At 36.3% G+C, this 12,773-nt stretch overlaps 1 pseudogene; it reads left to right on the top strand.

Moving 5' to 3' along the window:
• The first annotated feature begins 10,270 nt into the window (after window positions 1–10,270).
• LOC149223706 (pectinesterase inhibitor 9 pseudogene) lies at window positions 10,271–10,906 on the top strand (annotated as a pseudogene).
• The last annotated feature ends 1,867 nt before the right edge of the window (window positions 10,907–12,773 follow it).

Below are 12,773 nucleotides of genomic sequence, written 5' to 3'. Positions count from 1 at the left end.
GTCAGACTTCTCATGGAGCTTATCTTCAGCAGGGAAGTGTGATGAGGACCCCATGAAGTCTTTAAGATTGCTTTAACATCCTTCAGTGATTGCACTTTCTCTTGCTCTTGCTTGGGCTTTGTCTTTACCTCAGCTCCGATACCATGTTAATTTAAGGTATGTTCCATTCTTAGGGAAATTTACTTCAATTCTTCTTATTAGCCATTGCTTAGCAATCACATAAACATAAAGTAAAGGGAAAATATAAAATTAATATATCTACAGAAAACATGCCAAGACAAGAGACACTAGATGTGGTGGCTAGCCAGGGTCAAACCCCAATGTGGGGAAACCCTTTGATCAATTCTTCTCTAATCTTCAATAGTTCAGCAAAGAGAGAAATAGTACAATAGTAAAAATCTGTAATTTTTATGACAGTAGTAATAGAAGCCCTAACCAGCACTTGCAAAGTGGATCAAATGATTCACAAATAGCCTAGAGTCAACCTTAGTCAACTCAGCCTTCAACAGCAATAAAGGACAGCCTGTAACAACCCAAAAGAAATGGTCAAAACTAGTCAACATTTAGGCAGCCTTGTGGTCAGACCTAACCAATCAACGCTGGTCACTTCATGAGCCAAATCAACTCCACGGACAACAGATCAGGATTGTGGCTTGCTTGAGGGAGACTCCCTACACTAGGCAGCAGTAAAAGTGGCTTCTTCATTGGTCAACGCAGTCCTCCTTTCCTTGATGCACCCCATGTCAATGAAAGTCATTGAAAAACGGACTTGCATCCTCCTCCTTGCTACATCCTCCTTGCCTTCTAGCTGTGTCCTTCTTCTCCCACGTTAGTTGCTCCTTTGTTAACTCAATCAAGTAAGGAGAGTGAGAGAGAAGAAGATAAGATGAGATGAGATGATATAATGACTCATCCTCTCTTATATTTATATGAAACGTTGGGCATGTGTGCCACACACCTAGTTGTTGGCCGACCTTGACAATTTGTCAAGTAATTAGAAATAAATTCATATCTCCATAAATACTTGTCGGAATCGGATGATCTTTAGATCAATCCTACACCTCTTGATGAGAGGAGTCAAGGAAAAATATCAGCTGCCATAAATAAGATGAACAACATGGAGTTTGGCCCTAGTTTCCACTTTTAATACTCTCCCATATATAAAAGGAACCACTAGTTTTTTTTCTAAGGTTTTTTCCAAAAGGAAACATAAAAACCATATTTAAACCCTGAAAATGCTCAAACAAGTATTCTGATCAACCAAAGATAAGTCTCACCCCATGATAGGATTCGAAGTTTACCAAATTCCTTATTCTTGAAGAAATTCTTACATTGGCTTGACACATTGACCCTTCATAGCTCGGCTTAAAGAGAATATAGAATACACCAACCATCATTTGGTATCAAAGTCTACCATCAAAAAACACTATTTTAGTTCCAAGCACATTATTTTCTTTTCCCTATCTAAAATCTTAGCATATGTTCCTTTCTAATTATAAGATCATCATGGCAGAAGCACTCAAATAAATTTAATAAGGAAGATGGCTATAGGCTAACTCTATCCTAGAAGTCAATAATCTGTCAACTCATTCATTAATTGCTTTCTTCCTCCGCCCCTTCCCATTTCAACCTTTCTTACCCTTTTCTCTTTCATTCCCCATTAGCCTCTTTTCCTTTGATTATGTCAATCTAATATTGGGTACCTTTCTCATTAAATTCCTTGATCGTTGTTTAAAAAACATTATATATATATATATATATACCCCTTCTTCTTTGGTTTATGCCCCTCCTTCCCTGCTTTAGTCCCTCTCATTTTGTTATTAAATCCATACCCCTCATATTTATTCTATATATATATATATATATATATATATATATATATATTCTCATTTGAAATATTATTTTCTCAATTAACTATAGTGATTTCTAAACATTTCTTTTGCTTAATTTTTATCATAGAAATAAAATATTTAAAAATGTCAATGAATCTTTTTTCTTAAGGTGTAATAAATCTCGCTGGTCCCATTGGACTTTAATTATCACACCATCATCATCATTTTATATAATATTTTTTTTTCTAACTATGACCTTCCTCTTTTCACTAATTTATTAAATTCCTCTAATATTTATTTGATAACCTTGTCTATTTAAGGCCTCATCAACACTAACTTATATATCTTTAATTTTTTTGGTACCTGATAATGGGTGAAGTGTCCAATCCAAATGTTGGATGGACTTAATACTTTACACAGTTTTCTGTGGGAAATTCTTAACAACATGAGTAATTGTGGAAATCTCTAATCTCATATTGGTATTGAGTAAAGTTTCTTATTTTTCTTTTTGAGTTTTTACTTTTTATTGAATGAAATTAAACATTGATCATTTATTATCACAAATATAAAGAAATATTCATATAATATCTCATTAAAATTTTAAATTTCTATTATGTTGATAAGTGTATTTATTTTGAAATAGGCTTTCAAGAATAGTAATTTAAGTAGTCATACATCAAAGGTTAAGATTTATGTCAAAAGTAGTTATGTCTTTTTTGTTCTCTTAATTAAATTTATTAGTTAAAAAAATGTCTTATGACATGATATTTTTTATTTTTTAATTAAATTGATTAATTAAAAACATATCAAATAAAATGACATGATATTTTTTCTCTTTTAAGTAAATTGATTAATTAAAAACATGTAAAATGAAATGAGTTATGATTTTTTGGGCACATGGTATTAGTAAGTCATTATATTGACAATGCTATTGTAATGAAGCCTCTTTATATATTAAGAATCTCTACAATAAAGTGGAGTGAATCTCCATATTAAATAATTTTGTTACATGTATTTTTATGTTTATATTTATTTAGCTTTAATATTGTTACAATAGTTAATAATAATAATAATAATGTTAATTTTTATGATTTGTTTTATTAACAATACTATATATATCATAAATTAAATGTTTTGATGCTAATCAACATTTATTAGAAAATTGAGAAGGTGGCGGGCTGCAGATCGGAGAAGCTAGGATTGGAGTTGAAGACAGGGTTTGGATTTAGGGCACCATGGCGGGGAGTGCAGGGGAGAGTGCTACTCCATCCTATAGCTAGGCAGTCATAGGAGGCAGTCAGAACGCAGGAAGGAAACATTTCAAAAAACCTCCAGACAAGATCTCAGAAACCAGAAGTCAAGGGACATCTGGAAGAAGCGAAGATCAGGATCAGGAAGGGGATCAACAAGAAACGAGAAAATAAAAGGAGATTGGAGGCAGTAGCGAAAAAAAGGCTTCCAAAAAGTGTACTAGAGTCTACAAGCCCAAGTCAGGAACTATTCCTCGGGTCATATTAAGCGACCCAGCGATACAAGCTCACGTAGAACATATGACGGAGCATGCAATTATATGCAAGTTCATGGGGTTATGGCCGACGGAAAGGGATTTACATGTCTGGATAAGGAGCCATTGGAAGCTAAAGGGGGAAATACATTTACATCTGGGTTTTAAAGTTTTTTTCACAGTAGTGTTCACAAGCCTAGAAGACAAAGATAGAGTGTTTGAAGGGGGGCCCTATTTCTACGCTGCGACAGGACTCTACATGCGGCCATGGATGATGAACTTTGACCCAGAACGTGAAACATTCACTTCAGTACCGGTTTGGATCAGACTATATTCCCTTCCTTTGGATTATTGGTTGCCAGAATCTTTGAAAACCGTAGGCAACAAACTAGGACATTTTCTAAAAATCTCAGAGGCAACTCTAAAAGAGAGGTACACCTCCTTCGCCCCGATATGTGTGGAAATGGATCTATCTGGAGCCCTCCCAGAAGTGATCATTTTAGAAGTATATGATGAAGAATGGGTGCAGACAGTGGACTATGGACACACAACATTCAACTGCCACAAATGCCATGAACATGGGCATCTATATAGAGACTGCCATACAATCAACAGGGAAGATAATCAAAAAACCATTGTCAAAAGAGACCGCGAGGGTTTCACCAAAGTTGGGAGTAAAGGAAAAGGAGGTAAACGTCCACACAAGAAGGCAAATGAGGACAAATACACAAGACAAAACAGCTTCAAGATCCTGGAGGAAGAAGAGAGGAATAAGGAGACAGTCTAGGACATGGAGAATGTAACAAAAGAATAGGACAGGGTAGCTGACATGGAGGATATCACAGTAGACAACCAAAAAAAGGAAGATCTACCAAGCCTGATGGAGTTCAGTAGGGACCAAGAGATGACGCCTAGTGAAGCAGGAACAAAGGACCATGAATTACAGGAGATTCTGGACAAGGAAAATCTAGATCTAGAGAAATTTCTGGAACAAGGGAAAAGAGCAAGGGTGGACTCCCTGCCAAAAGAATACTATGATAGAGTACAACAACTCTTCCACTGGAGGTCACAAGTGAAGGGAGCAGGAGTCAAAAGAAATCATGAGAGCTAGGAGCCAAGTGGGGTCAAGATGATGGAGAATCCTCAAGCACAATCTTCAAAGAACTCAGGTAGGAAAAGAGGAAGAAAGAGGCAGAATGAACTGCTGAACCAATGTGGAAAATTGTTGATCAACTCAGGTAACATGAAAGATCTTACCAATTATTCCTTTACAAATCTTTCTTAATGAAGTTCACAACCTGGAACATTAGAGGAATAGGTAATAGAAGGAAACAAAGAAATCTTAGCAACAGAATGAAAGAAGAAAAACCAGACATGGTTTTTATTCAGGAGACAAAATGTTCGATGGAAAAGATAAGAGATATTAATAATAAGTGGTTATTCAATTATGAGTATTTAGAGGTCAAGGCCAATCATTTGGCTGGGGGGATTCTCACTTTGTGGGACCCACAAAAACTGGGAATTCTGGATGCAGAAACATCTAGATCTACCTTTCCCTGATATGTCAACCTATAGGGGATAAGGAGATATACATGATTACAAATGTTTATGGACTTCAAAAGCTAGCAAACAAGCTCAAACTTCTCACTTCCCTGGAGGAACTTAGAGAAAGACATCCCACTCTTCCCTGGATCGTTACAGGATATTTAGATATGATAAGATCTCTTTTGGAAAAAAAACGAAGCACAAGGCAGCTAGGCAGAGACTCCATGGCCTTCCAAAACTTCATTAGGAACATGAAGCTAGCGGATACTAAAAAAATAAATGGAACCTTCACTTGGAACAACAAAAGGGGAGGGCCCCATCAAGTTGCTTCCAAACTTGATAGATTCATGATTTCAGAGGACCTCTTCCTCTCAGGACCTGCCATAACAGCCTCCATTCTACCCTTTGGTGGATCAAATCATTGGCCTGTTCAGCTGGAGGCCACTTTTATGGGCACTCCGCAAAACATACCTTTTAGGTTTGAAAATGCCTGGCTCTCACATCCTAATTTCACTAGTAACGTTGAGACATGGTGGAGAGAGGAGTTGAACATTCAGGGTTCAAAAATGTATATGCTCCAACAGAAGCTTAAACATATAAAGTCTCGTCTTAAAGTTTGGAACAAAAATGAATTTGGAGATATCTTTAAGGCCAAAACAGAAACGGAACTGAAGCTCCAGGAAATCAATCAAATCATCATCACAGATGGCTTCACCAAAGAGAGGAAAAAATTAACTAACTCTCTATAGGAAGAATGGGAGAATTGATGCCTACAAGAAGAGATTTTCCGGAGGCAGAAATCAAGAATACAATGGATTAAGGAGGGAGAAAGAAATACAAAATTCTTCCACAAAACCACCATAGCTCACAAGGCACACAACAGAATCACAAAGATCAAATATTCTCAAGGTATTGAGCTAGTTTCTCACAGTGATATGGAATCGGTCCTTGTTCAGCACTTCTGCAGCATTGCAAAGGAGCCTCTGGAGGACAAATCTAGGTTCATTGAACATTTCACTCAATACATCCCTCAGATGGTTACTAGATAGGACAACCACAATCTCAACAGGCCAATTTCGATAGAGGAGGTGAGTGAAGTAATTAAAGAAATGCAGAGTGGAAAAGCACTAGGCCCGAATGGTTTCAATGTAGACTTCTTCAAGGCCTATTGGGAAATAGTCAAACATGATATCCTTGAAGTGGTGGAAGACTCAAAAAGATCCAAAAAGATACTAAAGGCTCTAAATGCATCCTTCATAGCTCTGATTCCAAAACAGGAAAACGCCATGACTCTGGATGGTTTTAGGCCCATAGCCTTATTTGTAAACCCAAAAGCCATGGTGGTTTGGGGCTTCATGATCCAGAGACCCTCAGCAAAGTCTCGGGAGCCAAGCTTTGGTGGAGATGGATTAAGGAACCAAATGCACCTTGGGCTAAGCTTTGGAAACAAAAGTATGCCAAGCACTGGCAGGAAAAAGATCATATTAGAATGTCAGGGAAAAGTAGGGGCTCCCACATTTGGAACCTTGCATGGGCTAATAAAAGCATTGTACAAAAACATTGTTTTTGGGAAATTCGGGCGGAGGATCTTGCTCGATTTTGGGAGGATAACTGGCAACAGGAACCCAACCTTTATAAGGATGAATTTGCAGATCTCAAAAATGACATAGACAACAAAGATATGGTTCTGGTAAAGGACTTCTGGGATCAGGGAAGGAACAATGGAAAATGGAGGGAATGGAAGGAGTTAGGATACAATGACGAAAACCAGCTGAAAAACAAGGCAGAAGCCCTTACCCAGGAGCTCGAGCACAAAAGGATTCTTGTCTCTTCCTCACCGGATCAGTTAAGATGGGGAAAGAACACTGAAGGCAACTTTAACCTCAAAGAGGCCAAACAGGAAGTCACAGGATTTAACTTTGTGAATCCTAATTAGATCTGGAAGAAACTATGGCAAAGTCTGCATTGGATGAAAATAAAGCTTTTCATTTGGCTAGTGCATCAAAAGAAGATCTTAACTTGGGAGAATCTCCTCAAGAAAGGCTTCATTGGTCCTTCCAGGTGTTACCTTTGTGGCGCGCATGAGGAGACGATTGAACACCTTCTCAACCTATGTCCTTTCACTGCAATAGTGTGGGACTGGGTGGCTACTATTTTCAGACAAAACGATAGGGATAGGCTCAACATATCCAATACTCTAAAGAACTGGAGAAATTTTTTTGAATGAGATCGTGAACAAAGCCTGGATTCTGATTCCAGGTTTTGTCATATGGAATGTGTGGAAAGAACGCAACAATCACATCTTCAAAAACAAAACTAGCAGGCCACAACATATTATGGAGCAAATTCTAAGGCAGATCAAAAACACAGTAAGAGGATTGCAAAGAGCTCTCCCTAAAGATCCTCCCCTGCCTCATGAGGTGAGAATTTTACTTCACTTGGGTCTCCAGATTATTGGTCCTTTGGGAATAGTTAAGACAGGAAGTCTTTTAAACAAAGGTGCTACCATATGGAAACCTCCTCCCTATGGTTTCTTAAAAGTGAATATTGATGGAGCAGCCAAGGACAAACCAGGATTAGCGGGCTTTGGGGGTGCCATAAGAGATGAACAGGGTCAGATTCAGATGGTCTTCCATGGTCATTTTGGGAAGGCCCTAAACAACATGGCAGAGCTCATGGCATTAGAGCAATGCTTGGAAATCCTGGTGCGTTCAAGCTCTCACAATGTCATAATTGAAGCGGATTCGGAATTAATTATTAGAGCGGCTAAGAAAATTAGCAATGGAACATCTCCAGATAAAGTGTCAAAACATTGGAAGCTCTTGTAGGTTTATTACCGTATCCAATCTCACCTGTGAACCCTTAAAACCATCAATTTTGTTCATGTGAAAAGGAAGGCTAACATGTTAGTAGATTGTTTGGTGAATGAGGGAGTCACAAACAAGGACAGGGATTCTAGATATGCTTGGGATTCACTTCCCCCAGGTAAACTACGGGGGGACTGTCTCTGTCAAGCTACCCAGGATATGGACATATGGAATAATAGGCTGGAACATAAAGATCCTGAAGACCAGAGGGAGGGTGATGAATTCCACAATTTAGACTCCTCTTGATTTCATGATACAAGGTGGGACTGGGACAGCCTCACAGGATGGAGTAACCATTGTCATTCGGCGAAGTTGGTGGCTGAAGAAGATTCCAGGGGAGCGGGATTGGCTCATGGATGGCCGGCTTGATGGAATCAAGGAATGACACATGGTGAAAGGTAGTGTCGGTCTTCCTGCGAGTCAACAACACCAAAACCACAAGTGGTATATCGGGTGGGGTCTGAACGGTTTATAGTTTTTCTGTGGTGGTCTCCGATTTCACTCTTTCGGCGACACGTCGCTGGGCGAGGAGAGAGGAAACTACCCTCATCGGGTGGTTAACTCTCGCGCTTCTCATCCGTGCGATATTCCTGATGACTGTTGGATCTTAGGTTTTAGATCAACGGTGGTGTTTGTTGGTTTGTTTTCTTTCGGGTCCGTTGGTCAGTTTTCTATTCGACTAGTGCTACAACGGGATTGGCTCAAGGACTGTCCACTGCAGGAAATCATGGGACAACAAGTGGAAAAAAGGAATGTTGGTTTTCCTGCAGGTCAACCACTCCAAAACCATTGGTAGTTTATCGGACGGGGGCTGCATGGTTTTCGGTTTTTCCATATTCAACTCCGATTCCACTCTTTGAATGACACGTCGCGGGGCGAGGAGAGAGAAAACCACCAGTATCGGGTGGCTAAATCTCTTGCTTCTTGTCCTTCCCATATTCTTGATGACCGTCGTATCTCATTTTTTGGATCTACGGTGGGGATTGTTTGTGCAAATTGGGTGGATCCGAAAATTATTGATTATTTTGCTTTTAACTCCTTCGGGTCCGTTAGGTAGTTTTTGTTTGGCTTAGAGTCCTAGGATGATTCAAGGACTTGTCCTCGAGGATCGTTTAGGTTTTTTTTGTGCAATAGCTCTGATTGTCTGCTAGATGACTTGATAGGAGGTTCTCCCCGGGTTTCTCTCAGTTTTAGGTGATGTTTGGCCTGCCTCGCGGATTGTTAAATTCTTACAGAGCAGGCGTGGCCCTTTATAAATTATGTACATTTGGTTAAAGTTTAATATAAGGCACCACTCTTACTTGATAAAAAAACATTTATTAGCAAATTAACTAATATCACTAAATTAATCAAATACTTATCAAAATATTGAAAAAATAGTATTTAACAAATTTTCAAATAAAAATCATAAAAATGTTTATTATTTTATTACCATTAATAATTTCAATAACAAAATATCCTACCTTATATTTAATATTCTTAAATAAATAATATATTTTATACCATTATTTTTTTATATCAAATTATTATACCTATAATTCAATTTTGAAATATTAATGAATAGTCATAGCTTTTAAAATCAGAAAGGAAAAATATACTATTGATATGATGTAGAATTTAATCATGATTAAGTATTTTAATTTATAATACCTTTCATAATTTACACTAATTTAAATTTTAAAAAATTGAAATTTAACATAATAATTTTTTTTCCAACTGTTTATTTTGGAAAATTAGTGCACTATCAAATGAGGTGATTCACTGGTTGAAACTAATTGAACAGTGGAACAGTCAGAGTGCCAGTCATCTTGCTTTTATTAGTTTTATATATAATTTAATTTTGTTTACCATTAAAATCACTTTTTTTAGTGATAATTTTCGAATATTATGAATATTTGAAATACATCGAATAATAATACCAGTTTTCTTCATCCAACTACTTATTTTCACATTGTTTAAAGATACAAGATTCGGAGAGTTATTTGTTTGTTTGTTACTTTTTTTATTCTTTTCACATCGCTAGAGATACAAGATTCGGGCAACTTTTTGTTTTGTATAACTGAACCAGATAATAATTGAACCAGATTGTAAGTATAATGATTGGAATACTTCTTGAGTGTTTTCGATGTGATTATAATAATAGTTCAGGTCGTCTTTCAAACATGTTGGAGTCATCGATATTTGCGGCGATATAAGCTTTTGATAATTTCATTTCAAAAGACTGCAACTACCCAATGACCATACAGAGTTCTAGTGATACACTGTCTTAATTAACTTCGATAAATCTTAATGACCATATAAGATTTATCTTTCTAGAAGGCAGGTGGCTCACGTAAAGAATCCAAAAGTTGGCAGGATTCCAACTATCATTGTTAAAATCAAATACAGTGTCGCCGACTTTAAGCCGTCACAACGGGCTACACAGAAGCCGCAATAATGTAGACAGCTTGCCTACTTATAAGAAAGAAAAGCAGTAGAACTACAATTCAATTCTATCATTTGCAATTCGAGTTCGAATCGCCATGGATCTATCATTCACTGTGTTTTCTGTTATCATATTTGCTGTGACACTCGCTTCAACAGCAGCAGCAGCAACAGCTGAGGACGTGAAATATCGTGTGTACTACACTCACACCGATATCGAGGAATTCATCAAAAGTTCGTGCAAAGTGACTCTCTATCCAGAGCTCTGCGTTTCGTCGCTCTCTTCTTACGCAAGCCATCTGAGACCCATGCAAAGCGATCTCGTGAATGCGGCCGTGACTGTAAGCCTCATTAATGCTCGCAACGTTTCAGTCTGGGCAGCCGACCTCGGAGCCAGATGCGCCCCAATAAGTGTAAGAGAAAAGACGGCGCTGAAGGATTGTACAGAGAATTTCGGTTACACCACTGACCAGATTCGCGAATCTCTGGTGGAACTGAAACATCTGAGGTGGAACACATTCAAGATTCAGATGAGCAACGTAGAGACGTGGATGAGCGCTGCCCTCACCAACGAGGACACCTGTCTTAACGGCTTTCAGGATCTCAACGCCACGGGGAATTTTACGGCCATGGTCACCGCCCGCGTGCAATATGTGTCGGAATTGATCAGTAACGGCCTCGCTCTTGTCAACCGCTTTGCTGCTACCAGAGGATATAAGGAACTCCAGCTTTGAAGCCTTAAAGCCGTTCTAAAATAATACTTTAAATAAAATCTTAGTTTGGCAGCGTAGCATTGAGCCAAACTTTGGCCGTTTATGGGAACTTTTGTAATGGGCTGATATAATTAATGTTAGTAAATGAAAGTGGAATAATTTGTGAATAAATGTATGTCTGTTTGAGTTTATTGTCTCTAAGTATGGTGTAAATTTTATTTGTCTATTATCAAAGTAAAAATAGTGTCTCCGTAAATTTTATTGGTCTACTATCAAAGTAAAAATATTTTCTTTATAAGAGTTAAAATCAAAATTTTAAAAATCTAAAAAAATAATTATACAAAACATTTAAATAATATTTATAAATAAAAAAATTAAATCTTTAAATTTATTTGAAATCAATATTTTAGAATCAGTTTAGGGTTTTATTCATTTGAGAGTCCTCAAAAAAAGCAATACTTCATAGTCAGGATCTTTTGAAGAGTCACAAGTTAGTGTTAGTTTGGAAATGATAAGATTGCTTTTCAAAATTTTTGGACACTTCAGTTCAGGTCTGAAGTTTGAATATATAATTATGTTTATTTAGAAAAAAATTGTGTAAATGGAAAAGTTTCATTTTTCAATTTCACTCTGTTTTGCAGGGTTGGAAAGCTAAAAGTAAATTAGGAAAAAGGAAAATTTATAAGAGTGGTTACTCTTTTTTTTCTAAATATATTTATATTTTGACTGATTTTAAATAATAAGTTTAGAATAGTGATTTTTTAAATATGTATTCATCCATTAAACACTTTAGATTTAAGTTCTTAGTGGAAAGATGAAGTTTGGGCATTTTATTTTTAATTGTTTGGGCATTTTATTTTTAATTGTATCTTAAATGTGGTTATATAATTTAGAATTATTTAAAATTATTCAGATTAAATTAGAAAAAATAGCGAAAATATCTTATTATTAAAAAAAATAATGTATATATTCAAATCTTTATGATATATATTATCAAATTTTTTCAGAATTACAAAATGTTCATTTAAATTATTATCATATCGAATCGAATCCAAATTCGAAGTAAAACTCGAACTTGATAACTACTATTTAAAAATTAGATTATGTTTTCATTTTAAAAATTTTAGTATTAAAAGTAAACATAATCATATAATCATTAAATTTAAAATAGCTAATGCCCAAGGATGAAGTGGCTTTGGCTTCCATCAAGAATCAAGCGTGTGTGTCGAATCCAGGGTCCACATGAACAACCAGTCCGAGTGAAGGGGTCTCTTCTGCTTTATTATGATAGCTTCTAATTTTATGGTATCTATCTATATAATTTTATTAATTTTTTATTTTATAAATGTGTGCGGTTGATACACTATAATTTTAATAAAGTAACTAATAATTTTAATAAAGTAACTTTACATTATTGAAGACGTCTGATGTTACATCATTAAACAAAAATTATTTATTTTGTTATATTTAAAATATAGAAATATTTGTAATTTATTTATTTATAAATAATAATTAAAAAAATTAATATTTTATGAAAATTAATTTTATTAAATAATAATAATTATCATAATTTATAAATAATAAAAAACCATTGTCGAAAGAGACCAAGAGGGTTTCACCAAAGTTGAGAGTAAAGGAAAAGGAGGAAAACGTCCACACAAGAAGGAAAATGAGGACAAATACACAAGACAAAACAACTTCAAGATCCTGGAGGAAGAAGAGAGGAATAAGGAGAAAGTCCAGGACATGGAGAATGTAACAAAAGAACAGGACAAGGTAGCTGACATGGAGGATATCACAGTAGAAAATCAAAAAAAGGAAGATCTACCAAGCCTGATGGAGTTCAGTAGGGACCAAGAGATGATGCCTAGTGAAGTAGGAACAGAGG

This window comes from Pinus tabuliformis, chromosome Q (genome assembly GCF_031772625.1).
Source record: "Pinus tabuliformis cultivar Carrire ecotype Pingquan chromosome Q, CPIR1, whole genome shotgun sequence".
Lineage (NCBI taxonomy): Eukaryota > Viridiplantae > Streptophyta > Pinopsida > Pinales > Pinaceae > Pinus > Pinus tabuliformis.
Note: the sequence above shows the minus strand (reverse complement) of the source record. Positions and strands in the feature narration are given on the sequence as shown.